General features: G+C 49.3%; 1 long non-coding RNA gene across 3 annotated transcripts in view; it reads left to right on the top strand.

Annotated features, from left to right (window-relative positions):
- The first annotated feature begins 3,117 nt into the window (after window positions 1–3,117).
- LOC100848596 (uncharacterized) overlaps window positions 3,118–25,998 on the top strand; it is a 155,990-nt gene continuing 133,109 nt past the window's right edge. Inside the window, exons 1-3 of one of the 3 annotated variants that reach the window (XR_003030040.2) lie at window positions 3,118–8,019; window positions 8,208–8,249; window positions 8,839–9,119. This is a non-coding gene — a long non-coding RNA (uncharacterized lncRNA). Of the gene's footprint in view, window positions 8,020–8,144; window positions 8,250–8,838; window positions 9,120–25,998 lie in introns of all 3 variants that reach the window. The other 2 variants (XR_001502218.3, XR_003030039.2) reach the window with 2 other exon arrangements.

The following is a 25,998-nucleotide window of genomic DNA, read 5'->3' as shown; positions in this document are numbered from 1 at the left end:
ATGGCGGTGCCTTCGGGCAGTGCGAGAGGGGCGTGAGGTTAACTTCCAGGCTTTTCCTTAAAGCGTCCGGCGAATAACCCGGGTGTTTGCAGAATTAATGAGTTGCACAGGAGGCTCAGCGCGGGGGCCCTGACTTGGAGAGCCCGGGTGCAGCGACAGGGACCCAGTCCTGAAGCGCAGGGCGCACCGCCTGGGATTAGAGGTCGACACTGGCCTTCTCCCAGGTGAAAGAAAAGGGTGAGGATGGGAGGATGAGGGGTGGAGGAGGGTTGGGAGGTGGGCTTTCTTGCCTCTGGAGGGTTCAATAGGCATTCCAAGTGCTCTTTGTTTTAAAATTATTTTCTACTGAAGTATAGTTGAATTGCAATGTTGTGTTCCAAATGTTCTTTGAGTAAAATCCAAACAATGACCCGATCTCCAGTGAATATCAGTGATGGAGTGCTCTCCCTCCGCTTTCCTTTCGGGACTGAGCTTGTGTTACGTCCCCGCCAGCGACATCCAGTGGGGAGGGTCCTCCCCAGGACCCCAGACCCAGCTTGGGTTCGAGATCGGACCACTCTCCCCATCTCCTCTCGTTTCCAGCGGGCCAAGCTCATGGAAGGAGAGGGGACCAGAGAACTCTGACCTCCCCAGTTGGAGGAGATGGAGGCTGGGCCAATTTATCCCCTCCCAGACCCCAGGTCCGGACAGCCGGAGGGGCCTTGGCCTTGCCTGGGGGCCTTGGCTCACCCCCTCCCCCGCAGCCCCCGTACCCCATCCCTGCCAGGCTTTGAAAAGCGCCTTTTATGAACTTTTCCATTTTCCTTCTGGAGGCGTGTTTGTTTTCAGTCACCTCGCTCTGTTTTATGAGCTTCAGAGCTGATCTGCACGTTCTTCCCTCCGTGTAATTTCAATTTGAACTCTCCCCGGAGCGGCCTTTTCCCTCTTGCAGGCTGCCAAGTCGTTTGAAGGCTGCACAAACATTCTTCCTCTCTCGCGTCCCCGGGAATCAGGGTCTACACCCGCGAGGGCAGGCGGAGGCGGTTACCCCGAGAGTTCCGCTTCAGCAGACGCCTTCCGATTGATGGTTGGTAAGGATGGACTGGGAGAAGGGAAATATTCGAAAAACTGGCCCCGGGGCCCCTCTTTTTTTTGATGTGGCGTGTGTGTGTAAACACCCCCAATCGATATTCGAAGTCTTGGGAGTGAAGATAGAGGAGGTGCACAGGGATTAGGGATGCGGTGATGGAAACTGGCACTTTCTCTCTGTTAACAGCCTAGTTTCAATTTTCATCTGGTTTCCTGGCAAGGCGGGATTATCCCCACTTTACAGATGAGGAAAACTGAGGCTGAGGTTGGTTTCCCATCCCACCCTGTTGGGATTCAAGTTTTAGTTTGAATGAACCCTTTGCATAACAATACTTCTCTGGACTTACGGCTTACATCAGTAACTGCCCTTACGACAACCGCCCTTCCTTTGTTAAGTACCTATTTTGTGCAGGGCACCATTCTAAGCCACTGCTTTTTCATTTCTCCCAAATGTTTCTCACAGTGACTATATGAACTATGTTCTTAACACATGACAGTAAAGTGTCATGGCACAGAGACGTTGTCACCAGCCCCAAGTCACATACCAAGGGAGACCGGAGTCAGGAGTTGAACTCAGAGGCAGGCACTCCTAACCATCAGTATCCTGCCTCTGGGAGAGCCTTTCCCAGCTCTCTTCTGAGTCACATGAAAGAAATCCCAGGATTACTGTCCCTGGGCTGCATTTTCCTCCCCAGGGTCACGCGGAGGCAAACAGGAGGATGGGGGTGGAACAAGGGTTACGTAAAGCAGTAACTTCAAAGGTGGTCACCACTAGGGTGCACAGCCGTGGCTCTGGGCACTTAGCCAGCGGCACAAGTCTACACTGCGGGCTCTCCACCCACGGTCTCTCACCTACCTCTCTGTAGTCCAAGGACTGAGCTGGTGGTGGAGGCAGCTGAGGGCTGGAGGTCTAGACGTTGAAAGTAAGGGAAGCAGAGATCAGGTGTCGATAATCAGAGTAAAAATAATGATACCAGACGTTGTTTATTGAGCACTTACTATGCTGTGCATAATATATGGTTCTAGTCCCTTTAAAAGGCACAGAGAAGTTAAGTCATTTTTTCAGAGTCACACAGCCAGTAAATTCCCGGCTTTAGACACCCTCCAGTAGGGAGGAGGCTGTTAGTGGGGACTCACTTCATGTAAATGTGGCATATTCTGGTGGAAGCAGGCTCTGATTTTATCTGAAATGAGCTACAGCACAGAATGAGAGGATCTCAGGACAGTTGGTGCAGCCAGCATCCAGGTGGGGAAACAGGCCTGGAGAGGGGTGGAGGATGTCCTACAATTCCACATCGAGTCAGGAGGGCAAACAGAGGTGGAACCCCCTGGTTCTGGGGCTCAGCATCTCCCTCCCACGCCACGGCGCCTGCCACAGCCCTGAGGGAGGAAGCAAGGGAAGGGCCTGAGACAGACCTGGGTTTTTCCTTTTGTCCTCAGCCTACTGTGTGACTTTGTGGAAATTGCTCAACTTCTCTGGGCCTCAGTTACTCCAACTGCAAAATCATGGCGGTACAGGGGTTAGAGTGTACAATTGCTGAGTCATCGGTGATCATAATATTCGTAGATACTTACCAGGTCACAACCAAAAAACAGATTCAGAACCAAGCAGATGGAGTTCCCAATCCCAGGGTTCTAGGAAAGCAGGCTCCCCATGCTTTTGGAGAGGGGGTGGCAGTGGGGTGCTCCCTGGATGCCTGAAGAAATGCTCTTTCTTTGACAGCCCAAAGTCTTCTTCTTCTTCTTTTTTTTTTATTTTTGGCTTCATCATGCAGCATCATGCAGCTGCAGCATCAAGCAGCAGACTTCAGTTCCCCATCCAGAAATTGAACATATGTCCCCTACATTGGAAGCATGGGGTCTTAACTACTGTACCACAAGGGCGGTTCCCCAAAGGCTTCTTGATCACAGCCCAAGGATGGAGTATATGGGCTTCTACAGGAGAAGTGGGTTTTAATCCCAGTGATGGGATTCCTCTGAGGCCTCCTGCCCTTGGGACCACTGAGCCAAGGGTGGTGGGTGGGTGGGGGGGGGGGGGCGGGGCGGGGCTGGAGAGTGAAGGTCTGGACTGGAGTAATTAACTTTGGCCTGAAGTGTCTCTAAGACCCAGTAGCTGTGTGTGCTAATGCCTGCATATATATCCAGCCAGAGTGACTTATGTGAATACTTGTTTAAGGCCCACATAGACATGGTACACCCCTCCTCTCCTCAGCCTCCCCTCCTCCCCCTTCTTCTTTCTATTATTAGTGTTAGTGCTAGGGCTACACTTTTTCTAGCAGCACAGTAAGTCAGCTGTATTGCAATTTACTTTATACCATTGAGAGTCAGAGACGTGAAGACACTTGCTCAAGGTGCTCAGCCAGTAAGTGGCCCAGAGACAGACAGGTAAAAATAGAGGGCAGACGGACTTCCCCAGCAGTCCAGTGGTTAAGACTCTGAGCTTCCAATGCAGGGGCCGAGAGTTCCATCCCTGGTTGGGGAACTAAGATCCCACATGCCATGCAGGGCAGCCAAAAGATTAAAAAAAAAAAAAAAAAAAAAGGGCAGAGAGAGGAAGTTGAGGGAGTAGGCACTGTGACAAAGGAGAGAATTCCCATCTCCTTGCCCTAAATCTGACACTGAACTGGATTATCCTTGATTTGATCACAGACACCCAAAGACACCAGGGGCACAGAACAGCCCCAGGAAGTGGGTTGTTCCCGGATCGAGGGCTATTCCTTAGGCTGTGATCCACAGCTCCAGAAATGTGCTGATGGCTGCTTTGGGGGCTGATTTACGTTGGTATCTCCATTCCTGGTGACTCCCTGGGGCAGCAGAGTATTTCATTACAGAGATCTCAGACTTTCCTATTCTGTTCCAGGAGCTGGGAGGATAAGGTGTGTGCTAAAGGTGGGTGCTAGTGCCTAGGGAGGCAGATAGAGGCAGCCTGAGGACCCAGCTGATGCGAGGATCCTGGGATGCAGGTTTCGGTCAATGAATCAACTACACGGTTGGACTGCAAGGAGATCCAACCAGTCCATTCTGAAGGAGATCAGCCCTGGGATTTCTTTGGAAGGAATGATGCTAAAGCTGAAACTCCAGTACTTTGGCCACCTCATGCGAAGAGTTGACTCATTGGAAAAGACTCTGATGCTGGGAGGGATTGGGGGCAGGAGGAGAAGGGGATGACAGAGGATGAGATGGCTGGATGGCATCACTGACTCCATGGACGTGAGTCTGAGTGAACTCCGGGAGTTGGTGATGGAAAGGGAGGCCTGGCGTGCTGCAGTTCATGGGGTCGCAAAGAGTCGGACACGACTGAGCAACTGAACTGAACTGAACACGGGGAAACAGACACTCCACCGAGAGAGGCTGGAGGCAGGGGCAGGTGGCCGTGGATAAAACCATTGTGCCTTCAGTTAGAGTCAGATGAAGCCTGGGGTATTATTTTACAGACCTAGAGAGGGGCTCTGCTTGGTCAAGGCCACTCCAATCAGGGATGGAGTCAGGGCTGGACTCAAGGGTGGGATCCTGCCTAAGAAGGCCTGGAACTAGCCTTTCCCCGCTTCCCTGTACCGAGGGACTGGGGCAGAGGAAGCGGCGGTGGTGGGGTGTCTCCTTCGTGGCGCCCCCCTTCCCCCACAATGGTGTCGTCGGGGTGGTCCAGACTCAGCTTCCCTGTGCCCTGGCGCTCCCGGGGCGGCGGCGCATTTTTCCGCATCATGGGCTGGAGAGATGGCCCAGCTTGCTTGGACTGGGAAGAAGGAAGGGAAAGCAGGGCCTGAAGGGCGTTGCGGGGGTGGGGGGAGTGTAGGAGGAGGGAGCTGCGAACAAAGGGGCCCCGTGCGCTGGATCGGGCAGGGCCGCTGAGTGACGATCCGCAGGCGCGCGTGGTGGGGCGGGTTCCCAGGGAGGCGCGGGGGAGGGGCGGGGGGCGCAGGGAGATGCAGAGACACAAACCCACACAGAAGAAAGACCCAGGCTGAGGGGGCAGAGATGGACGCACCGAGATCAGGAGAGAGAAATGCCCAGAGGAGAGAGGGAGGCAGGCTGGGAGGGTGGTGGATGGAAGGAGAAACACGCGGAAGAATACTGACGCATATAGAGAAACACTGCTGCTGCTGCTGCTGCTAAGTCGCTTCAGTCGTGTCCGACTCTGTGCGACCCCATAGACGGCAGCCCACCAGGCTCCCCCGTCCCTGGGATTCTCCAGGCAAGAACACTGGACTGGGTTGCCATTTCCTTCACTGGGTAGAGAGAAAGCAGAGAGGAGAAAGACTCAGGGAGGGAGAGACGGAGAAATAGACTTGGAGAGACTGAGAAGGAAGCCTAAACCAAGAGAGAAAGGGAGAGAGACAGTAGAGAGAAAATAAAGACCCAGAATTGATACAGAGATAGACAGACATTGTGAGTGGGAGAAACAAACAGACCTGGAGAGACAAAGAGAGAAAGACAGACAGAAACCGAGCAGAGACCGATGATCCAACTGGTCGATGAGACTTGTAGCCAACAGGGGACAGAAAACCACACTGACGCACATTCACCTTGGCTGCAGGGATCTGAGGTCTACTGTGCAGTGGTCCTTGGCTGTCCTGGCCTGATTGGTCCAGGGTCAGGGGACATTTGCCCCCTCCAGGTCCCAGCATAAGGGTCTTTAGGGGTTAGTTTCTTTTCCAGATAAAGTGTTTTCTGTCAGTGGTTTAAATGACCTGCCAACCCCAGCACACCCCATCTTCGATTTTTAAATGTCATCCTGCCACCTCTGGGGTGGGCATCTGAGGGTGTGTCTGTCCCTAGGCAGGGTCTTGGGGACACTCCTCAGGCCCTCAAGGGACTTTATGTCCAGCTTCAGGGACACCCTTGCCTGCACACACGCGTGTGAACAGGTCATGCAACCTTCCCAAGATACAAGCATCTTCATCATGTATGTTTGCACATACCCTCCTGGAAGCTCACCAGACACACACACACACACAATACTCACTGCAGTATACACATGTGAATTCACATTCAATATTTGTTGAGAATCTGTTACATGCAAAGTGTTAGACTCAGCATTAAAGATGGAAAATGGAGTAGGAAAATTTTTATTAAAGAAAGAAAATGGAGGAGGAAATAGCAACCCACTCCAGAATCCTTGCCTGAAAAATCCCATGGACAGAAGAGCCTGGTGGGCTGCAGTCCTTGAGGTTGTAGAGTTGGATGCAACTAAACACGAAAGATAGAAAAATAAGACGATGAAAGGGATCTCTCAGTCTTCCTCTGTAGACAACTGTGCCAGGGAGGCTGCTGGGGCCCTGGGCACGGGGACTGTCCCTCTGTCTTTGGAAATGCCCAGGGTCAAGTCTGTGGTGTGGTAGAGAGGTCCAGCCCCCCACTGCCATCAGGGCTAATAGCACCCGCCTTAGTCCAGGTGAGGGGCCTCCCCAGGTATGTTCGGTGTTGTGTAGTCCCTCAGTCATGTCTGACTCTTCTGCGACCCTGTGGACTGTAGCTCGCCAGGCTCCTCTGTCCACAGGAATTCCCCAGCAAGAATACTGGGGTGGATTGCCGTTTCTTTCTCCAGGGGATCTTCTCAACTCAGGGATTGAACCTGCATCTCCTGTATGACAGGTGAATTCTTTACCACTGAACTACCTGGGAAGCCCCTCCCAGAGTATAGATTCTTTCTTCATCCCCAAAGCCTCCCCACTGATACAGGGATTCAGAGGACTGAGGGTCCTGTCCCTGCATCAAGTCTCAGGACTGCCCCCCATATCTGCTTCTCTGGGGGAAGTCAGACATAGGAGATTGTCTCCTCCCAAGTTGGGAGCACTCCCTCCCCCAAAGGGGATCCTGTGAGAAGTGGGGGAGAAGTTGGATTGCCTTTTACACTGGATTGGCCCAAAAGTTCATGTGAGTCTTCCCGTAAGATGGCATGGAAAAACCCGCACCAACTTTTTGGCCAACCCGGTACTTGCCCCAGCATCTCGGGAGGGCGTGCACATCCGTCCAGCTGGGCTGAGGGTAATGATCAAACCCAGTGCCTGCTTCCAGTGCTGGTTGGGTCTTTCTTTTCATTCCACTTCATACGTCCTAGTGATTGAATAGTGATTGAATGGGTCTCCGACATTGGAGGCAGATTTGATTGGGTAACAGAAAATGTTTATTGAGTGCCCACTACACCAGGGTGCTTTGCCAAGTGCTTTGCAGATACTGCTCAAAACAGCCCCATTACGTGGAAGGGATGATCGTGAGTCCCATCGTACAGATGCAGAAACTGAGACCCGGGGAGGTGAAAGCTTGTGCCTGAAATAGTATGGCCGGAAGAATTCATGCCAAGGCAGGCTGACTCTAGAAGTCAAGCTTTTGACTTACCTGGAAATCCAGTGGTTAAGATACTGTGCTGTGGCTGCAGGGGCTCCAGTTTGATCCCTGGTTGGGGAACTAAGATCCTGCATGCCTCGAGGTAAGGCCAAACAAAACAAAACGAAACAAAAGAGCAGAAGTCAAGCTTTTGGCTAATATCCACCCCTGGAGCAGATAGCTGTAGCCTATCTCTGCAGCCTCAGGAAGTGGGCAAGAGGGGGAGATTTGTGTGTGCTTGCGAGTATGGGTGTCGTGGGTGGTGCAGATTTCCGGGGTCAGCCAGCAACTGCCCTGGGATTCCAACGGCAGAGGCCCAGCCTGGGGAGAACTTTCCAAAGACCAGCCATTTCCTCTGGACTGCTCCAGGGGCCTTGCCCGAGCCCACCAGCTCATTTAAGCTCTGCTCTGGTCCTGCTGCAGGACTACAGAGCAGCCGGCTCCGCGCCCAGTTTGCCTGCCGTGTAACAGGATAGTTTATATTATACCGCTGAGCAGAAATAAAACTACTGACTCAAACATTGCAAACAGATGCCGCCGGCCAGAGCCCAGGGTCCGCGGCCAGATGCTGTTCTGAGAACCCTGGGAGGGCAGAAGCTGGGAGCCTGGTCCCTCCAGACCCTACAGGTTGGGGTGGGGGCTGCTGCAGGGGGAGGTGTGGGGTGCTGCTAAGGGGCTTTCAGAAATGGAGGGGGGCAGGAAATGAAGAAGGAAAGGGGGGCCCATCTTTCTTTTCTTGAACTTTCTTCAAGAATTCGGCCAGTTCGCCACTTGAGACCTGCCCGTTTCTGGATTTTAATGGCCTTTTTTCCCAGGCAGAGGTGAAAGAAACCCGGGAAGCCTCCTGGAAATCCCATGTGAGTTCTCCTCAAATACCCCCAAATAAATATGCTCTGAGTGCCCTAAACCCCCTTCTAAGAAGATTTTTGCCCCTAAGCGCTCAAGAGAGTTCTAGAACTTCCATCTCGTAATTATCTCCCCCCACCTCCACCCACGTCTGCTGCTTCATCTGCTAGACTGCAGTCACCAGGACCTTCTTAAAACCTGCCAAGTCCTGCTCTTTCTCCTACACCTTCAATGGCTCCCAACTGTCCACCGTAGAGCGTCTCAAAGGGTGGTCTGAGGAGGGCCTGCATCAGAGTTCCCTGGGATGGTTCCCAGGGCCCCACCCCTGGGTTAAGGAATCCACCTCTTTAGGGGCCTGGGAATCTGCATTGTAAACAATGTGAAAGGCTTTCTGGAAGGAGACTAAATGTAATTATTTGTTTAGAAAAATGAGCACACTGTAGAGCCAGTCAGGTAATGTCGAGTGGAAAGCCGGTGCAGCCCTCCTCATGCTGTTTATTCAGCAGGTGTTTGGACCACCTACGCACCGAGCTAGGGTCTGGATCCCTGGGATCCAGTCTGGACAAGGTAAGTGAGGTTCTGGTTGTCTTGTATTTCCAGTGACTTGGCAGAAAGAAGAGCTGGACGATGACTAGAAGGTTCCAGAAGACATCATGGGGAGACATCTCAGGAAGGAAAAGTGAATTATCCACAGGAATTCAGGGGCGGTGCTCCCCATCGAAGGCTGGCATCAGGAAAGACTCTGAGGTCAGATCCAGACACGGGATTGGAGGTGCTGATAAACTCTGCTGCGGCACAGACTTTGGGGAGAAGGTGAGAAAAATGAGGAAATGGGGCACACCTGCTCTTTTATCTTCGCGTCTCTCCTGCACACTCCAAAGGTAGGGACCTTATCTCCTCATCTTCCCAGTAGCCCCTGGAGGTGCCCACAGTGGTCTGGAAATGTTTGTGGAATGAATAAAAGTAAGGTGGTAGGGGAGGAAGGGGGACATAAAAGACAAAGAGGAGAGGAAAGAACAAAAAGAATGAATAAGGAGGGACTTCCCTGGTGGACTAGAGGTTAGGACTGTGCACTTCCACTCAAGAGGCACGGGGTCCATGCTCTGATCAGGGAATGAGGATCCTGTATGCCTTGAGGTGCGGCAAAAAAAAAAAAAAAAAGAATGAATAAGGAGATAGAAAAAGAGGGGAAGAGACAACCAGGTCTCCTGGTTAGTTTATAAACCCCAGAAGTGATTTGGATGTATGTGTGCCTGAGTGTAGACAGGAATCCCTCAAGAATATAAGGGTCTGATTTTAGAGACCAAGGCATCTAAGAATGTAGAAGAAGCCCTTTCCCTATGGTCCATTGTCTCCTAGGGGAGGAAGAAAGGAAAGGAGGCTGATGTAAAAACTGGGGATGGGAATTCCCTGGTGGTGCAGTGGTTAGGACTCTGCGCTTCCACTGCACAGGGTTGGGGTTTGATCACTGGTCTAGGCACTAAGATCCCACATGCCTTGAGGTGTGGCTACAAAAAAAAAAAGGAATTAAGAACAATAGTGGGGGTGACAATGGGCATGTAGAGCTGACCTGGCTGGAGATTCATATCAATGAGGGCAGATTTGTATCAACAGAGGCTACCAGGGAAAAGGCAATTGTGTGTGTGTGTGTGTGTGTGTGTGTGTGTAACAGGCAGAAACTTTCAAAGCAATCGAAATAACTCTGATGAGCACTCTCTCCTACCCTTTTCCTCGTGAACCCCATTTCCTCCCAGTTGAGGCTCAGGGCAGACACGCCTGAATGTAATTCTAAGAGGCAGGGGAAGCCTGAGCAATTATTTTTACACTAAAAAAAAATTTTTTTTAAAGCCCTCAAAGATACAGGCGTGCTCCAGGCTCGGAGGCCCTGACCACCCCATCCCTGAGCGTGCCTCCCTCCGCCACCCCCATATGGTCTGGCCTCTATCTTCTGCCCGCCTGTGACAGACAGACCAGGCCAGGCACCCCCCAGAGACCACCCCCTCCCCAACCGGAGGCCTGTCCCCTCTGAAACTGATCCCGGGTCTTTGGATCTAATTTGTTTCTCTGTCTGCCGGGTTTGGGAAGGGGGGTGGGGGCGGTGGTCTGGCCTGGAGACGTAGTGGTCACAGGTGACATCAATCATGTCTGCGTCTTCCCGGGGACGGGGGTAGGATATCAGAGAGGTGACCAAGCATTTGCCACATGATTCAAATCATCTCAGCATTGATTAATTGGGTTCATCCTGAGTTTCTGAATCATAACAACTGTTTTTCTCCTTCACCTAACGTCAACAGACCCTTAAAGGGGAAGGATCCATTTACCCGCGGCATGTGGTATGTTGAACGGATCAGCTCCCATTAAATGTTAAATGCTGGATGAATCTTAGACAAACTCGATTTGCTCAGGATACTTTTCAAAGGTTGGGCGATGATTAGACATCTCTTTCTCCGCCTCGCCCCTTCCTCTCCGGCTTTTTCCCTGGGATGTGTTTTGGCTTCGGCCTCTGGCAGATGGGATGCTGGAACGTGTGGGCTGATGCAGAGGGTCCTTGGGGGTGGGGGGGTGGAGACGGGGTGGCAGCTGAGCCCCCACAGGCTGTTTAAGAGAGATACAGTTTCTGAAAAGTTTAATAAGGCAGAAAACAATCCATATACCAAATTTGCCTTCCAAAAGTTAAATATCCGGAATGTCTCCTGCCCCTAAATGAAGGAGAAAACAGCATTTCCCAAGCCAAAATAAAAGAGAAGTAGTTTTCTAGAGAAGAGAAATTATGTTTTTGCACTGGTATAGGTTCTGAAAGCTAAATAACCCAGTATGCTTGGCCTGGAAGCAAAATCCAGCTCTGAGGTGATTGGTCCGTGAGTGGAGGGGTCAGGGGAAAAAAAAAAGCAAAAACAAAGCTCAGGTGAATTTCCAGTTGTCTTTCCTACATGTGAAAAGAGATGCCTACCTTGGTGACACAAGGCTGTGTCACCTTGGACAAATCACTGTGTTTGTCCGAATCCCAGTTTTCTGACATCTCAGTTTATAGAAAGAGGATGAATCCTAGTCACTGATCTGTTGAGAAGTTTAGATGAAAGAAGGTTAATGAAATAGCTCAATAAATGCAGAGGCTTGATAGGTTAAATGGTGTGTGTTGAAGGCAGGGACGGGGCTGTGGCCGGAAGACCCTGGTGCATCGTGTGTGTGCATTCGTTTGGTTCACAGAGTTTCAAAATGTAGACACGCTCCAAGATTTCACCAAGGGGACAGTTTTGGCTGTGATAACTGGTGGGAAACCTGGCAATGGAGATCAATCTGTGAGTGTGGGCTTGGCAGCCCCCAGTAATGTTGGAAGAGTGAACTGGAAATTGATTAGCGTGTCTGGAAGGTTCTCAGGGAGAGTGGAGGCTCTTCACCCCCCACATAGCAAACCTCCCGGGAATCTCCCCATCAGCAGTATTTTTCTCTCCTAATACCACGTTCAGATACTTGAAGTGACCTGGGTCCTCTGTGATGCCAGTCTCGTCCTTAGTGATGGACAGAAGGGGACTGAGGCTTTGGACAGGTTCACCCATCCACTGTGGCTCTGAGTTAGGGTGAATCTTCCCTGCCTGAGCCTTGTTTCCTTGACTGCTGCTGTTTCCTCTGCTAAATGGTTTTGTGGAGTAACTGGGCTTTCCTGGGAGACATCGAAGGGGGCAGATAGATCACAGGGGGAGAAGGAGAGGCAGAGGTGGAAAGAGTGCAAAGACAGAAGGAGATGAGAGAGACACACCCAGACACAGAGAGAAAGAAACACAGGAGAAAGAAGGACAGAGAGGAAAGGAGAGGGAAAAAAAGGAGAGAGAGACAGAGAGAATTACCCCCACACAGATAATACAGGGGAAAGGAGCCAGGAGAGGGTCAGAAATACCCGGTTGTACCTGCAAAGAGAAACAGAAACCCGAAGACACAGCCCTACAAGGAAAAGACAGAATATACAGAGAGGTAATGAGTAGGCAGATATGATACTTGAATTGTCATATCTTGGACTAGTAGGTGACTGATCCTGATTCTCTTTTCTCTCCCAGAACGTGGAATTCCCTATCAGCATTGCCAGGCCTTCAAAGTCCCCTACTTGCCTGGTGCCCTGGGGGCCACCGCTGGGATATCACAAATTAGACCTCAGGGCTGTGAGGCAGGATTACATCAGGGGAGGGATGGACAGGGGGGAAGGATCAAAGGCGTCCAGGGCCCTGGCTTCATTGGCAGGACTCCCAGTGGGGCCCACAGGCCTGAATTCCTGGCGGGACCCCCAGGAAACATTCTGATGGGCAGATAGAGCCGTTCAACCACAGGCTGCCTCCTCCCTGCCCCTCTTCCTCATCCTCTGGCTTGTTCCTTGAAATCAGAATTGGGGGTTTCTGAATGCTTCCCTCAACTTGGGACAGCAGGGTCTGTTCTTCTAAGGGACCCCCGTTCATTCTTGAGTCTCAGTTCCCTTGTGTGTGAAATGGACATTCTAGTAACAGGCGGGGATCCCGAGTTGTCTGAAGACTCAGTGGAGTGATATTAAGTATTCAGGAGGGAAAACAGAAGGAGAAGAGGAAGAAGAGGAAGAAGAAGAATATGGTGAAAGGGGATTCCCTGGTGGCCAGTGATTAGGACTTGGTGCTTTCACTGCTGGGGCCTGGGTTCAATCCCTGGTCCAGGAACTAAAATCCTGCCAACCAAAACAGACAAACAAAACCCCAGTGTTTTGTTTGTTAAGTGTTCAGGAGGCAGAAAGATGTGCTGTTTTGGAGTGAGACACTCTTGGGATTAAATCAAGCTGTCTTTCCTATAGTTGTTCAGTCACTAAGCTATGTCCAGTTCTTTGTGACCCCATGGGCTGCAGCACGCCAGGCTTCCTTATCCTTCACTATCTTCCTGAGTTTGCTCAGACTCATGTCCATTGAGACGGTGATGCCATCCAGTCGTCTCATCTTCTGTCGCCTTCTTCTGCTTTCAGTCTTTCCCGGCATCAGGGTCTTTTCCAATGAGTTAGCTCTTTGAATCAGGTGGCCCAAGTCTTGGAGCTTCCGTTTCAGTCTTTTCCTGAGACTTAGTCTTCTGCTGTGTAAAAGGGGGATCCTAGAAAGAAGTCTCGCTGCATAGCCATGGGCTGTAAACCATCTCCCGTGCTCATCTGAGCCCAGGGCCCAGTGCCTAGGAAGCACGGGGCCCACGGCGGCTCCAGGAGACAGAAGCCAGATTGCTGCCCAGACAGAGGGTAATATATGGCATCTAACTCCGGCCGAGAATTGAATTCAACCTCAGCTGGAGAATTAGAACATTGTGATTAGAAACAAGAGGGGAGAAGGGACAAAACAAGCTGTCTTCAAGTGCATGATGACAGAGCACAGACTCTCCTGGCAGCCCTGGGGGTGGGGGGGGGGGGAGCTGGAGAAAGACAGGGCAGATCATATTAATAACAATAAATTATATCTGCACAGTGATTTATGGCTCTGGTGCGCTTCCCATTATGTTGCAGTAAGTGCCTTAGGAAGGGCGGACTCCTCTGATGACGGTCACGGCCCTTTTAATGTTGTGGCTGCTGTTAGTGACAGCGGTGTGATCTGCGTTATTATTGATGTGATTTCTCCTAGTTTTCGAATGGGGGAAACTGAGGTTCAGGGAGAACGGATAGCTTGCCCAGGGAAAGCGTTGGCCCAGGATTTAAATCCAGGTTTTGTCCTCCTGGATCTTTTCTGGCTGCTTCTTGGAAATGAGATAGTCTGTTTTTCGAGCTGTCATTTTATCTCCTCTGTGCCCCCTGGGGAGTCTCCATTTATTCTTTCTCATGGTAGACAATTGGGTCTTCTTCTCTGATTGTCCTCCAAGGGTGAAGAGGCCCAGAGATTCCTCCTGTTGAACCCCAAGGCCCTCCATCTGCCTAACCCACCGGCACTCCATCTCCACCCTTTATTCTCACTGGTGGGAATTTCCAGCAAAGAGGCCCATTGCGGGGTCAGGCACGGGTGACTCGGATATGGACTTGAACTTCCAAGTTCCCCCCACTTAGCTGGCCTCACGTCTCTCTTTGAACCCAGCAGTAGCTGGTTCACCGTCCTCCCTCTCTCTCACCTCCTGTCCTTCCCTCCAGGAAACCTATAGTCCCGATGAACGACTGCGTTGATTTGGCGACCAGGTTCACTTGGCATTTGCAGAGCGAGCTATTTCAAGAATGTGCAGATTCAGTCCTGAAAATGGCCTAGGAGAAGACTGGCTGGGCTTCAGAGGAGCAGAACAAATGAGTTCCCCCTGCCCACCCCCCTGCTCCTTGCACCCCATCCTGCGATTTCCTTTGTCTCAATCCAAAATCCCCCTTTACATGATCCCGGAGGCTTCCTAATAAAATAGAACTGTAACTTTATCTAAGACGAGTGCAGCACATGTAGAATGGATAAGGTGTAATTAATAACAGAAAATAATGTTTCTCCCCTCCTGACCTCTCACCCCCATATAAGTGTCTTAAGTTTTATGACAGCCGGGCCCAAAATGAGTGTGTGTACGGATGTGTGTGCATGCGCCCGTGTGTGTGTGAGTGTGCGGTGCATGTTCCAGTGTGTGCATCTGAGCTGAGCCTATGTGGGGCCAATACGTCTGTCTGCTGAGTATTCACCTAGCCCTGACTGGAATTGGTTTACGTTTCTGGGTAGACTGGCCTCTTGCTGAACCCAGGCACTGCCTGAAATTGATCTGATTTCTTGAAGTCAGGATTTGGTCTAGATCTTGGAAATACCCTGTATCTATTTCTATGCAAAACTTGGGGCAATGCAGAAGCTGAAGAATGGAAAAAATAAAGGGGTGAATGTGCGTGTACACACACACACACACACACACACACACACACACACAATCTTTTAGATGATCTAGTATGTTTCAGAACCCTGGTGGATTCTGAGGAGGGTGTATTGATACTTCTTTGGGCAGGAAACCAAGACCTACATTGGCTTTGATGCTGTAAACCATGGGACATACAAGGGTCTCCTTATGCAAAATGCTCTCTTAAGAAATTGCATCTCATGTGGGGCTTCGCAGGTGGCTCAGTAGTAAAGAATCTGCTTGCGAATGCAGGAGATGTGGGTTCGATCCCTGGGTCTGGAAGATCTCTTGGAGGAGGAAGTGACAATCCGATCCACTATTCTTGCCTGGGAAGTCCCATGGACAGATGAGTCTGGTGGGCTATAGTCCACGGGGTCAAAAAAGATTTGGACACAACTGAGCGACTGAGCCCTGAGCATGCTCTTTGTCATGTAGCATCATCTACCCTGTTCATCTGAGAAAGAAGTGTGCTTGGCCCAGTGAGGAAGCTGGAGGCTGGAGGAAGCAGGGGAAGGGATGAAGGGACTCCCATCTCCAGATCACCGCAGACTGTTGTCTGCTCTGGAAATTGAAGGGTGCATGCAACCCATCCCATTCATCTTCATGGTGCTACAGCTATGTTCCCTTTGAGTAGTATTATCTTGCTTTAAAGGTCACTGGGCTGGCCCAAGCTCTTGGTTTCTCATGATTCATTACGTTTGATGCTCAACTGTTGGAGAAGTCTCCGTAGCGCCAACCTCTGGGTTAATGGAATCCACACCAGACTCGAAGCCCGGTGACTTTGAATCCTCCCGGGATGGGGAAATCTGGGCAGGACGCAGTGAGCTGCCTCTTTTGATCAGCAATGCTGATGTGAACCCGAGGTCACGCATGTTGGGGGCCCTGTGCGTGAGTCCTGTGAGACAGCGGCAACTGGGCCCTCTGTCTTCCTTCCCACCTCAGGCCTGGGGAATCTTGTTTTCCATTGTTACTCTTCTGTGGGCTGACTTTTCTGGGACCCCTACGGCACCAAAGGGACTTGGGTGGGAGGGGACGATCTGGAGCCTTAAATCATTTAAGAAGACCCCTCTGTCTACCCCTCTGGCCTTCCTTTCTTCCATTTCTGGCTCTTTCAGGCGCAGATAAAACCAGTCCCGGCTCCCCCGGGGGACGCCGGCTCACCGATGTAAGGTGACAGGCTGGATCTGAAGGGAGATCTCTTTCTCCCCGGGGGAGTCGTTGGGATATTGAGTTCTTTTATGGGCATGCTTGAACTCCAGAGAGCCCCCAAACTGACAGCCACCTCTGCTCAATTGATCATATATTTCCCGACATTCTGTCATTCCATCAAACTTGCCCAAATGCTTTGGCCTGCCATATTTTTATGATCCTTCTTCCAAGAGGAGATCCGTGGAGAGTGGGTCAGCATGATTTATCTCCGAGGAGAAGGGATGGAGAGTTTCTTATCTCTGGTATCAGGAGGTGGGATTTCCCTCTTATCACCCTGTGTCTTTTGCTTTGGGGTTTTAAATGCAATACCAACGGGTTGGATTAAGCAATTCAGGGAGTTCTTGAGGCTTCCAGCTTTGGAAAGTTGACGATGACCAGGAATTGAGGACTCCACTGTCTCCTAATTTTACATCCTCCTTGTTATTTAAAATCACAGGACGCCAGTCCTTGAGTTTGTTGTTGGGACCAGAAGATCTTGATTGGATTAAAATATTTCCCAAGAGGAGGTTTGGAGGCTTTGGCAAAGATAATGAGAGGAGCAGCTTTTCAAAAACAAAACTTGAAAAATTAAGCAAGTAATATATATTCATTACTGGAAAAAAGTAGAAAAGACAGATAAGGAAAAAAAATTACCTGTAATCCCACCCCGTGGGGCTTAGTATTCATATATTACCATATATCTTTCCAGTCTCCTGGATATGGTATATGAATTCTAAATGAAAATAAAGAGATTGCATATGTTGCTAACGACAGCTTTTATTCACAAAAATTATATATACCTATTGTAAAATATTCAAGTAATATGGAAAAGAACAAAACCACCACCAACAAAAGCTCACATTGTAACCACTATCTACCTTCAGGTGAATATCTTTCTAGATACTTTTTCCCATATTGTTTGATAACTGCTTTAAAAATTCTTAACATAGGGAATTCCCTGGTGGTCCAGTGGTTAGGATTATTCACTTCCACTGCTGGGGACTCTGGTTTGATCCCTGGTTTGGGAACTAAGATCCCACCAGTTTCCCAGTACAGCCAAAAAAAAAAAAAAAAGTGCTATTTGGTACAATTACAAAAAAAATCTTAACATAGAATTCACTTCTCCCTGCCAATGAATTTGTCTCTACACCATTATTTCTTAGGGGTAGAATTGTGTTCCTTTATAAAGATGCACCAAGGTTTAGCTAATATATAAAGAAGGCTGAGTGCTGAAGAATTGATGCTTTTGAATTGTGGTGCTGGAGAAGAAACTCATGAGAGTCCCTTGGACTGTAAGGAAATCAAACCAGTCAATGGGAAGGAAATCAACCTTGAATATTCTTTGGAAGGACTAATGCTGAAGCTGAAGCTCCAATACTTTGGCCACCTGATGCGAAGAGCTGACTCAATGGGAAAGACCCTGATGCTGGGAAAGATTGAAGACAGGAGGGGAAGGGGGCGACAGAGGATGAGATGGTTGGATGGCGTCACTAACTCAGTGGACATGAGTTTGAGCAAACTCAGGGAGATAGTGAAGGACAGGGAAGCCTGGTGTGCTGCAGTCCATGGGGTCGAAAATAGTTGGACATGACTTAGTGGCTGAACAGTGACGATCCCTGCCACTGAGTAGTTAGATTATTTCTAGTTGTTCACAAAGACCTCTTCTCAAAGATTAGTTGCTGTGTTGTAAACACTTTATCATGTGGAATATATGTCCCACTCACAGCCCATTAAACAAAGGTGTACTGCACCCACAGCCTTGTACAGCAAGAAAGAAATTTGAATCCCCAAGATGACCTTTGGTTGCAGAAAGCCTGACTAACAGTCCTTTAAACAAGGAGAGGGTATTTGTTGTTGTTGGTTTCCTCATACATGAATAGTTCAGAGGTGGCCTGCCTTATGAGATCGTCAGGATCTGGTTTTGCCTTTTATCAGTCCACCATCTTTAGCATTTGGCCTTTTTGCTTGAGCCTGTCTTCTTCATGTTCAAATATGGCTGCCTCAGCTCCAGGCATCACATCTGCATCCAGACAGGAAGGAGACAGGGATGGCGTCAGAAAGCTTTCTTCTTGAGCCTTTCTCCTTGATGAGAAATTGAAACTCCCCGCAAATCCTCCTGGCAGACCTCTGTTTACAATTTCTAACCCAAACTGTGCCCCATGGACTACCAAGAAGCCAGAAAAGCGAATCTTTTCTTTTTTAAACTGAGCATGCACGTGTAAAAGGCAGGAAGGGAGGAGCCTGTTAGGAATAGCCTTGTTTGGGGATATTGCCTCCACTTAACCACCCCCAACCCATTTACTCTGACTTCCTGCATCTCACCTGCTTCTTACCACCTCCAGTCCCTGCTCCCAACTCTTCTCATTTTTGTCTGGCCTCTCGGTTGGGAGACACATTTAGACTCCCCCATACTGAACTGGGGTTTCCCAGGTGGCTCAGTGGTAAAGACTCTGCCTGCAATGCAGGAGCTGCAAGAGACCCGGGTTCGATCCCTGGATTGGGAAGATCCCCTGGAGGAAGAAATGGCAACCCACTCTAGTATTCTTGCCTGGGAAATCCCATTGACAGAGAGCCTGGCGGGCTAGTCCTTGGTGTCACAAAAGAGTTGGACATGACTTAGCGAGTAAAACAGCACTGGCTGGACTTGGCTTTTCACTCAACTTTGCCTCTGTTAGCAAGATGCTCTCTAGTCTGTTAAGTGCTGGGTTGTTGGAAAGACTTGCTTGGGTGAAGATGGATTCAGTGCTCTGCAGTTCTGGGGCCAGGGATTCCTTCTCTGAATTCCCAGCCTCTAGCCGAGGCACTTGGCGTAATTCGTGCTTGTGAAATCCAAAAAGGGGGAGGACAGTGGGGCGTCTTTGTAAATCATAGTGATTCCACAGACGTGATAGAATCAGAGCTGATGAAGAATGGCCTGAGTGAGATTTTTCCAGGGGGCATCTCTTCAGTGGCCTGTGCTTGATTCTTAATTTGGGATACTTTTCCCAAGAGGAGATGTTCTATGGCATTGAGATCCTGCGTCCTTGGACTTCCCTGGTGGTCCAGAGATTAAGTATTCACCTGCCTGTGCAAGTGACATGGATTTGATCTCTGCTTTGGGAAGATTCCACATGCTGCGGGGCTGCTAGTCTTGTGTGTTGTGACTAGTAAAGCCCGAGTGCTGCAACAGGAGAAACCACTGCTATGAGAAGCCCAGGCACCATAACGAGAGAGTAGCCCTCTCATGCCTCAACTAGAGAAAACCTGCTTGTAGCATCGAAGACCCACAGCAGCCCAAAATAAATGAATAAAATAAATAAACAATAACAAAAAAGATCCTGCGTCTTTGAGAATTCTGCTTCATGGAATACCACTGAGGTGGAACACACTCCATTTTCTCTTGGGAGGATTTTATTTTATTTTATTTTACTCTGCAACCCAAAAGATGCTTAGGTGAAATATAATGTTGTTTGGAGAGTCTGTGATCAGGTTTTCTGTGACTCTGCAGCTCAGCCAGATCTGCATCCATGAGGATTGCTTCATGATTTTGTTTACCAAAGTGAAGCCATGGTCTAGACAGGATGGAAATAGCTAGAGGAACCTATCCTCCCAGGTTTATTTGTCAAATAAAACTGGGGGCAAGGGTGGGAGTTGGGGGAAGAAATGAGGTCATAAAGACAAAAGTATAAAAAGGAGAATTAGCATCCTTGGTGAGGGTATTGTGTGCTATGACCTGAGGGAGGGCATCTGCCATCTACTAGCTGGCAACCCACTCTAGTGCTCTTGCCTGGAAGATCCCATGGACGGAGAAGCCTGGTGGGCTGCAGTCCATGGGGTCGCGGGGAGTCGGACACGACTGAGTGACTTCACTTTCACTTTTCACTTTCATGCACTGGAGAAGGAAATGGCAACCCACTCCAGTGTTCTTGCCTGGAGAATCCCGGGGATGGCGGAGCCTGGTGGGCTGCCATCTCTGGGGTCGCACAGAGTCAGACACGACTGAAGCGACTTAGCAGCAGCAGCAGCAGCAGCAGCAGCAGCTAACTTAATCCTTGCAATGGTCACTTGATATAGTGTTCTGATATCAGTGCATTGTGCTGTGCTTTCGAAACCCCATGAACTGTAGCCTGCCAGGCTCCTCTGTCCACGGGATTTTCAGGCCAGAATACTAGAGTGGGCTGTCATGTCTTTCTCCAGGAGATCTTCCCGACCCGGGGATTGAACCCGAGTCTCTGGGGTCTCCTGCATTGGAGGTGGATTCTTTACCAGGAGATCTTCCTGACCCAAGGATTGAACCTGAGTCTCCGGGGTCTCCTACATTGGTAGGTGGATTCTTTACCAGAAGATCTTCCCGACCCAAGGATTGAACAATGAGGTTCTGGGATCTGCTGCATTGGCAGATGGTTTCTTTACCACTGCGCCGCCTGGGAAGCCCAAGAGTGCCGGAGGGAGATATAATTAAATACAATTTTACAGACAGAAAAGTGAGGCCAGGAGAAGCAGATGATCCATCCAAGGTAGCACACAAAAATATGATTCAGGGCCAGGATGGAGCCGACGGTTATGGAATTGAGAAAATGCAGAGGACTGCATATGAAATTATGAATTTATTGGTGTAACAGGAAGAAATAAGATCATTTCTGGTTTGTCATTGTCACTGTTCAGCCCCTAAGTTGTGTCTGACTCTTTGTGACCCCGTGGACTGCAGCATGCCAGGATTTCCTGTCCTTCACCATCTCCAGGAGGTTGCTCAAACTCATGTCCATTGCATCAATGATGCCATCCAATCAGCTCGCCCTCTGTCTCCCCCTTCTTCTCTTGCCCTCAATCTTTCCCAGCATCAGGGTCTTTTCCATTGATGCTCTTGGCATCAGGTGGCAGAAGCATTGAAGCTTCAGCTTCAGCATCAGTCCTTCCATTTCTGGTTAAGAGATCATTAACAGCTGAGGTTCAGTGCGACCCAAGCTGTTTACTGAGGGAGAAACTGACTCCTTGCTGGAGGCTGGAGGCTGTTGCACTGAACACACCAGCTGGTGCCTTGTGTGTTTGCGTGTACATGTGTGCTCAGTTGTGTCCGACTCTTTGCAACCCCATGGACTGTAGCCTGCTAGGCTTCTCTGTCCATGGAACTTTCCAGGCAAGAACACTGGAGCGGGTTGCCATTTCCTACTCCAGGGGATCTTTTTGACCCAGGAATTAAACCTGTGTCTCTTGTGTCTCCTGCATTGGCAGGTGGATTCTTTACCATTGCAGTACCTGGGAAGCCTCCCCTGCCTCCACCCACCAATGTACCTTGGGGGCCCACATTGCCCCTGGTTGAGAATCTTTGCTAGACTCCACTTGACTTTAAGTCCTGGCTCTGTCGCTTCAGAATCATGTCCTTTTGGGGACTTCCTGATGATCCAGTGGTTGAGACTTTGGCTTCTAATGCATGGGGTGCAGGTTTAATTTCTGGTCTGGGAGCTAAGATCACACATGCTTCGGAGTCAAAATAACCAAACCATAAACAGAAGCAGTACTGTAACAAATTCAGTAAAGACTTTAAAAATGGCACGCGCGCACGTGCACACACACACACACACACACACGCACACACTGAATCTTTTGGAGCCTCAGTTTCCTCACTTGTAAGTTGGGAGGAATAATAGGACCTACCTTGGAGGGTTATTTTGAACGTTCTTCAAGTGAATATTTACAAATTGGAAGAAAACATGCCTGGCACTTAATAAATGATGAATGAGCTGTTACCCTTTCTCTTGCTACTTGAAGATGAGAAACATCTTTTATTATCTTCCCCCCACCCCGCCCCTCCCTTTTATTATCTTTTATACTCAGTGCTGGGTATTTGGAGTGTTCGCTGAATGAATGTATAATCTTGAATTACTGTCTTCTCCTTGCAGACAGTAGACATCTTAGCCTACACCTAAGTCTACCAGAAGTCCCACGTCCCAGCCTCGTCACACACCCACGGATCCTGGGAAATTCAGAGCTCAAAGGAAGCCTCCAATGGGTTAACGTGTGGAAAATTCCACAGATACACTTTCTGATGAAAGATCACTCCTCTCTACTCCGCCCACCACCCCCCCTCACAACCAACTGCAGCTCCGCAGACAAGCCAGAGAAAAGAGAAGGGAAATGTGAAAACAATTCTGAATTCAGCTGGTGTATGTGGAAGTGCAATATTCCAAACACAATTAAAACCCAATCAGGGTCCGGAAAAGTGCTTAAATGTCCCTGTCAAACAACAGACCACATGTGGCGTAAGCATCTCCCTGGGGACCCCTCCTTCAAGGGCTGTCGTGATGGCAATGAGGACCCCCACCCCAGCAGGACCCTCGTTATCCCGCCCAAGCCTGAACCTCGGAGACCAGGTGTCCCTGGCCTAGGATGGAGCCCTGGGCCATCTCTGTTTTGTTTGTTGTTGAGTCCCCAGTCAGGGATCGAACCGGGGTCCCTTGCGGTGAAAGTGCCAACTATTGGACCACCAGGGAAGTCTGTGTTTCTGTTTTTAACTGTAGGTAGGGACCTCCCTGGTGGTCCAGTGGTGAAGACTTTGCCTTCCAAAGCAAAGGGCACAGGTTGGATCCCTGGTCAGAGAGCTAGGATCCCACATGCCTCAGGGCCAAAAAACCAAAAGATAAAACAGAAGCAGTGTTTTTTTTTTTTTCCAGCTTTCTTCTTTTTTTATTTTAAAACATGTTTTAATTAATTAATTTTTTAATTGAAGGATAATTACATTGCAGAACTTTGTTGTTTTCTGAGAAGCAATAGTGTAACAAATTCAAGACTTTAAAAATGGTCCAAATTAAAAAAAAAACTTAAAAAACAACAAAAACGCAGTAGGCAAACACATATACGCACACACACACGTGGTTTTCGAAGAGCAGAGGTTGGCTGAATTTCCACGCGCTTTCACTTATTTTCAGGAAACAGTAGAAGTGGTTCACTTGTTCAATCAACAAACACTTCCTTTGGGGCTGCTTCTGTGAGTCCAGCACTGGGCTACATCAGGGATTCTCAACTGGGGGCAATGTCCCCACCGGCCGTGGGACAATATCTAGACACACTATGAGGTGGGGTGCCTCTAGTTTGTAGAGGCCAAAACCATCTTGAAATGCTTATGACAGTTTCTGAACCAAGGAATTATCCAGTTCAAAACAACAGCAGGGCTGGGGCTGAGAAACCCAGCTGAGGCCCCTGGGATAGGCAGATGAGGTCCCTGTCTTGACTAGGTTTCCTTGAATGCAGTCATCTTTTTTTTTTTTTTTCAAGTTTTTTTGGGTGTAATTGATTTATAATGTGTTAGTTTCAGGTGTACAGCAAAGTGGATCAGTTATACATATATCCACTCTTTTTTAGATTCTTTTTTCATATAGACCATCACAGAGTATTTAGCAGAGGTCCCTGGGCTACACAGTAGGTCCTTCTTAGTTACTATTTTATTTAGAGTAGTGTGTGTATATCAATCCCAATTTTCCAGTTTATCTCCCTTCCCCCAGCTTACTCCCCAACTATTTCTTTAAGCAGTTGGACTTGGAGAGGGGTGTCTTTAAAAACAACTTCAGTCTTTTTTTCTCTGAGGGTGGACCTGTTGTTGAGTTGTGTGTGTGTGTGTGTGTGTTCAGAGCCGTGGTGGGTATATGTTTGCACTTGTGCGGCTGTCTGTTTATGTCTATGTGCCGCCACGGGACTCCGTTCGTCAGAACGCTTCTGTCATTTCCTTCCCCAGCTTGCCAAAGAAGCACGGATGACTTGTGAAGACCTTCTAAGGTTGAATTTGTCAGTAGGCAATGTTAAGGCATCATGGGGGCTTCTTAGGTGGCTCAGTGGTATAAAGAATCCACCTGCAATGCAGGAGACACAAAAGACACGGGTTCTATCCCTGGGTGGGGAAGATCCCCTGGAGGAGGAAATGGCAACCCACTCTAGTATTCTTGCCTGGAGAATCCTCATGGACAGAGGAGCCTGGTGGGCTACAGCTTATGGTGTCGCAAAGGATGGAACGTGACTTAGCTGACTGAGCACACACACATGGGGCTGAGTTCCTGTCTCTGCCCCCAGTCCCTCACAACTCTCCCTGCCCCAACCTTAGCCATAGAACTAGAGGTCTGCCTCTGAGTCGAGGCTTTGAACTTGGAGTTTAGTTTAGGCTAACTCCGCTGTGCCTGCGTGAAATCCAGGAAGCTTTAAAACTGGTATTTCCGAGGAATCAAAGAACAGTCCTGAATGTGATTGATCTAGACTGGAGGTTTTAACCTCATCCCCGTTGGCCTTCTGGGCCAGATGATCCTCTGATGTGGGGGACTGTCCTGTGTATTGTAGGGTGCTCAGCAGCATCCCTGACTCAGGTCTGCTAGCTGCACCCCAGTGCTGACAACCAAGAACGTCCACAGCCCCAAATCCCCTGGAGGCATAGCACTGCCTGGTTGAAACTCATTGATCTACAGATACACAGAGAAGCAGGGACGCACCTCACTTCTTTTTCAACCAAAGAAGCCAGGTTCAAGTGTGAGACTGTGGGATTCCACTTCAACAGGGTGCAGAAACCAGGCACTGCTAAACAGGGTAGTGGTTGCCCTTTGAGGAGTGGGAAACAGAGACTGGAAAAGAACACCACGGAGACTTCTGGGGATTTTTTTTTTAATCTAGATGCTGGGTACACTTATGACATATGTGCTTTTCTCTATGTATTTTCACACCTGAATCAAAAAGTATATGTGTTGATGGGGAAACATATTAAGTGAACACATTTGGAGAATCAGACAAGACTGTCTTAGGGGAAAAAAAAATCCAAATGGGACAGGTTTCATCTCCTTCCCAAACCCTGCAGTGGACGGTTTATGAGCAGCTTTATTTAAAGGATTCTTACGGAATCCCCCATCTGTTTCTAAAGCTGCAGAAACAACAACTCTGCAAGGCAATGATCAGATTGAGGACAACACACTGTTCTCAGCTTCTGTACAAACACACACACACACACACACACAGAGATGTCACCGGGCCTGTGTTGAATTTCCTGCCTTTGTGTTCTCCGGGGCAGCCCTGCGGAGGGGAACACGCTGCAGACTGATATGTGAAATGAACCAATAGGCCCAGTTGAGACTTCTAAAAACAAATAGCCCTTTTAATCTTCTGGAGGGGGGAAAAAATCATTTACATGGGCAATGATCAAGCTCCCTTCTTTGCACCCATTTCATGGCTTGGTCTCGAACCTCTTTCCTAAATCCTTGTCACCCATACCAACCCTGTTTCCATCCAGAGGACTCCAGATTACGATCCTTCTGCCATTTCCAGGTCTTTTTTTTTTTTACTACTTTAAAATAATTTAAACATTTATTTATTTTCATTTTGGCTGTGCTGGGTCTTTGTTACTGTGTGAGCATTTCTCTGGTTGCGGTGCGAGGGCTCCTCATTGCGGTGACCCCTCTTGTTGCTGAGCACGGTCTCTAGGCCATGTGGGCTTCACTAGTTGTGCCATGTGGACTGAGTAGTTGCGACTCCTGGGCTCTACGGAGCACAGACTCAATAGTTATGCATTTAGTTGCGGGCTGTTCTTAAACCAGGGATTGAACCTGTGTCTCCCGCATTGGCCAGCGGGTTCCTTACCACCGAGTCACCAGGAAAGGCTCCATTTCCAGGTCTTAGGGAACAGCCGCACAGCCACGGGGATGCCACAAACAGAGGTGGTAGGTGTTCTCTAGGTCCTTGAATGTTCTGCTTTCAGGGAACCCCAAGGAAGTTTCTGGAAACAAGCAGGCCTCAAGA

The sequence above is a fragment of the Bos taurus genome, chromosome 17, assembly GCF_002263795.3.
Source record: "Bos taurus isolate L1 Dominette 01449 registration number 42190680 breed Hereford chromosome 17, ARS-UCD2.0, whole genome shotgun sequence".
In the NCBI taxonomy this organism is placed as follows: domain Eukaryota; kingdom Metazoa; phylum Chordata; class Mammalia; order Artiodactyla; family Bovidae; genus Bos; species Bos taurus.
This window is presented reverse-complemented; position numbering and strand designations above follow the sequence as displayed.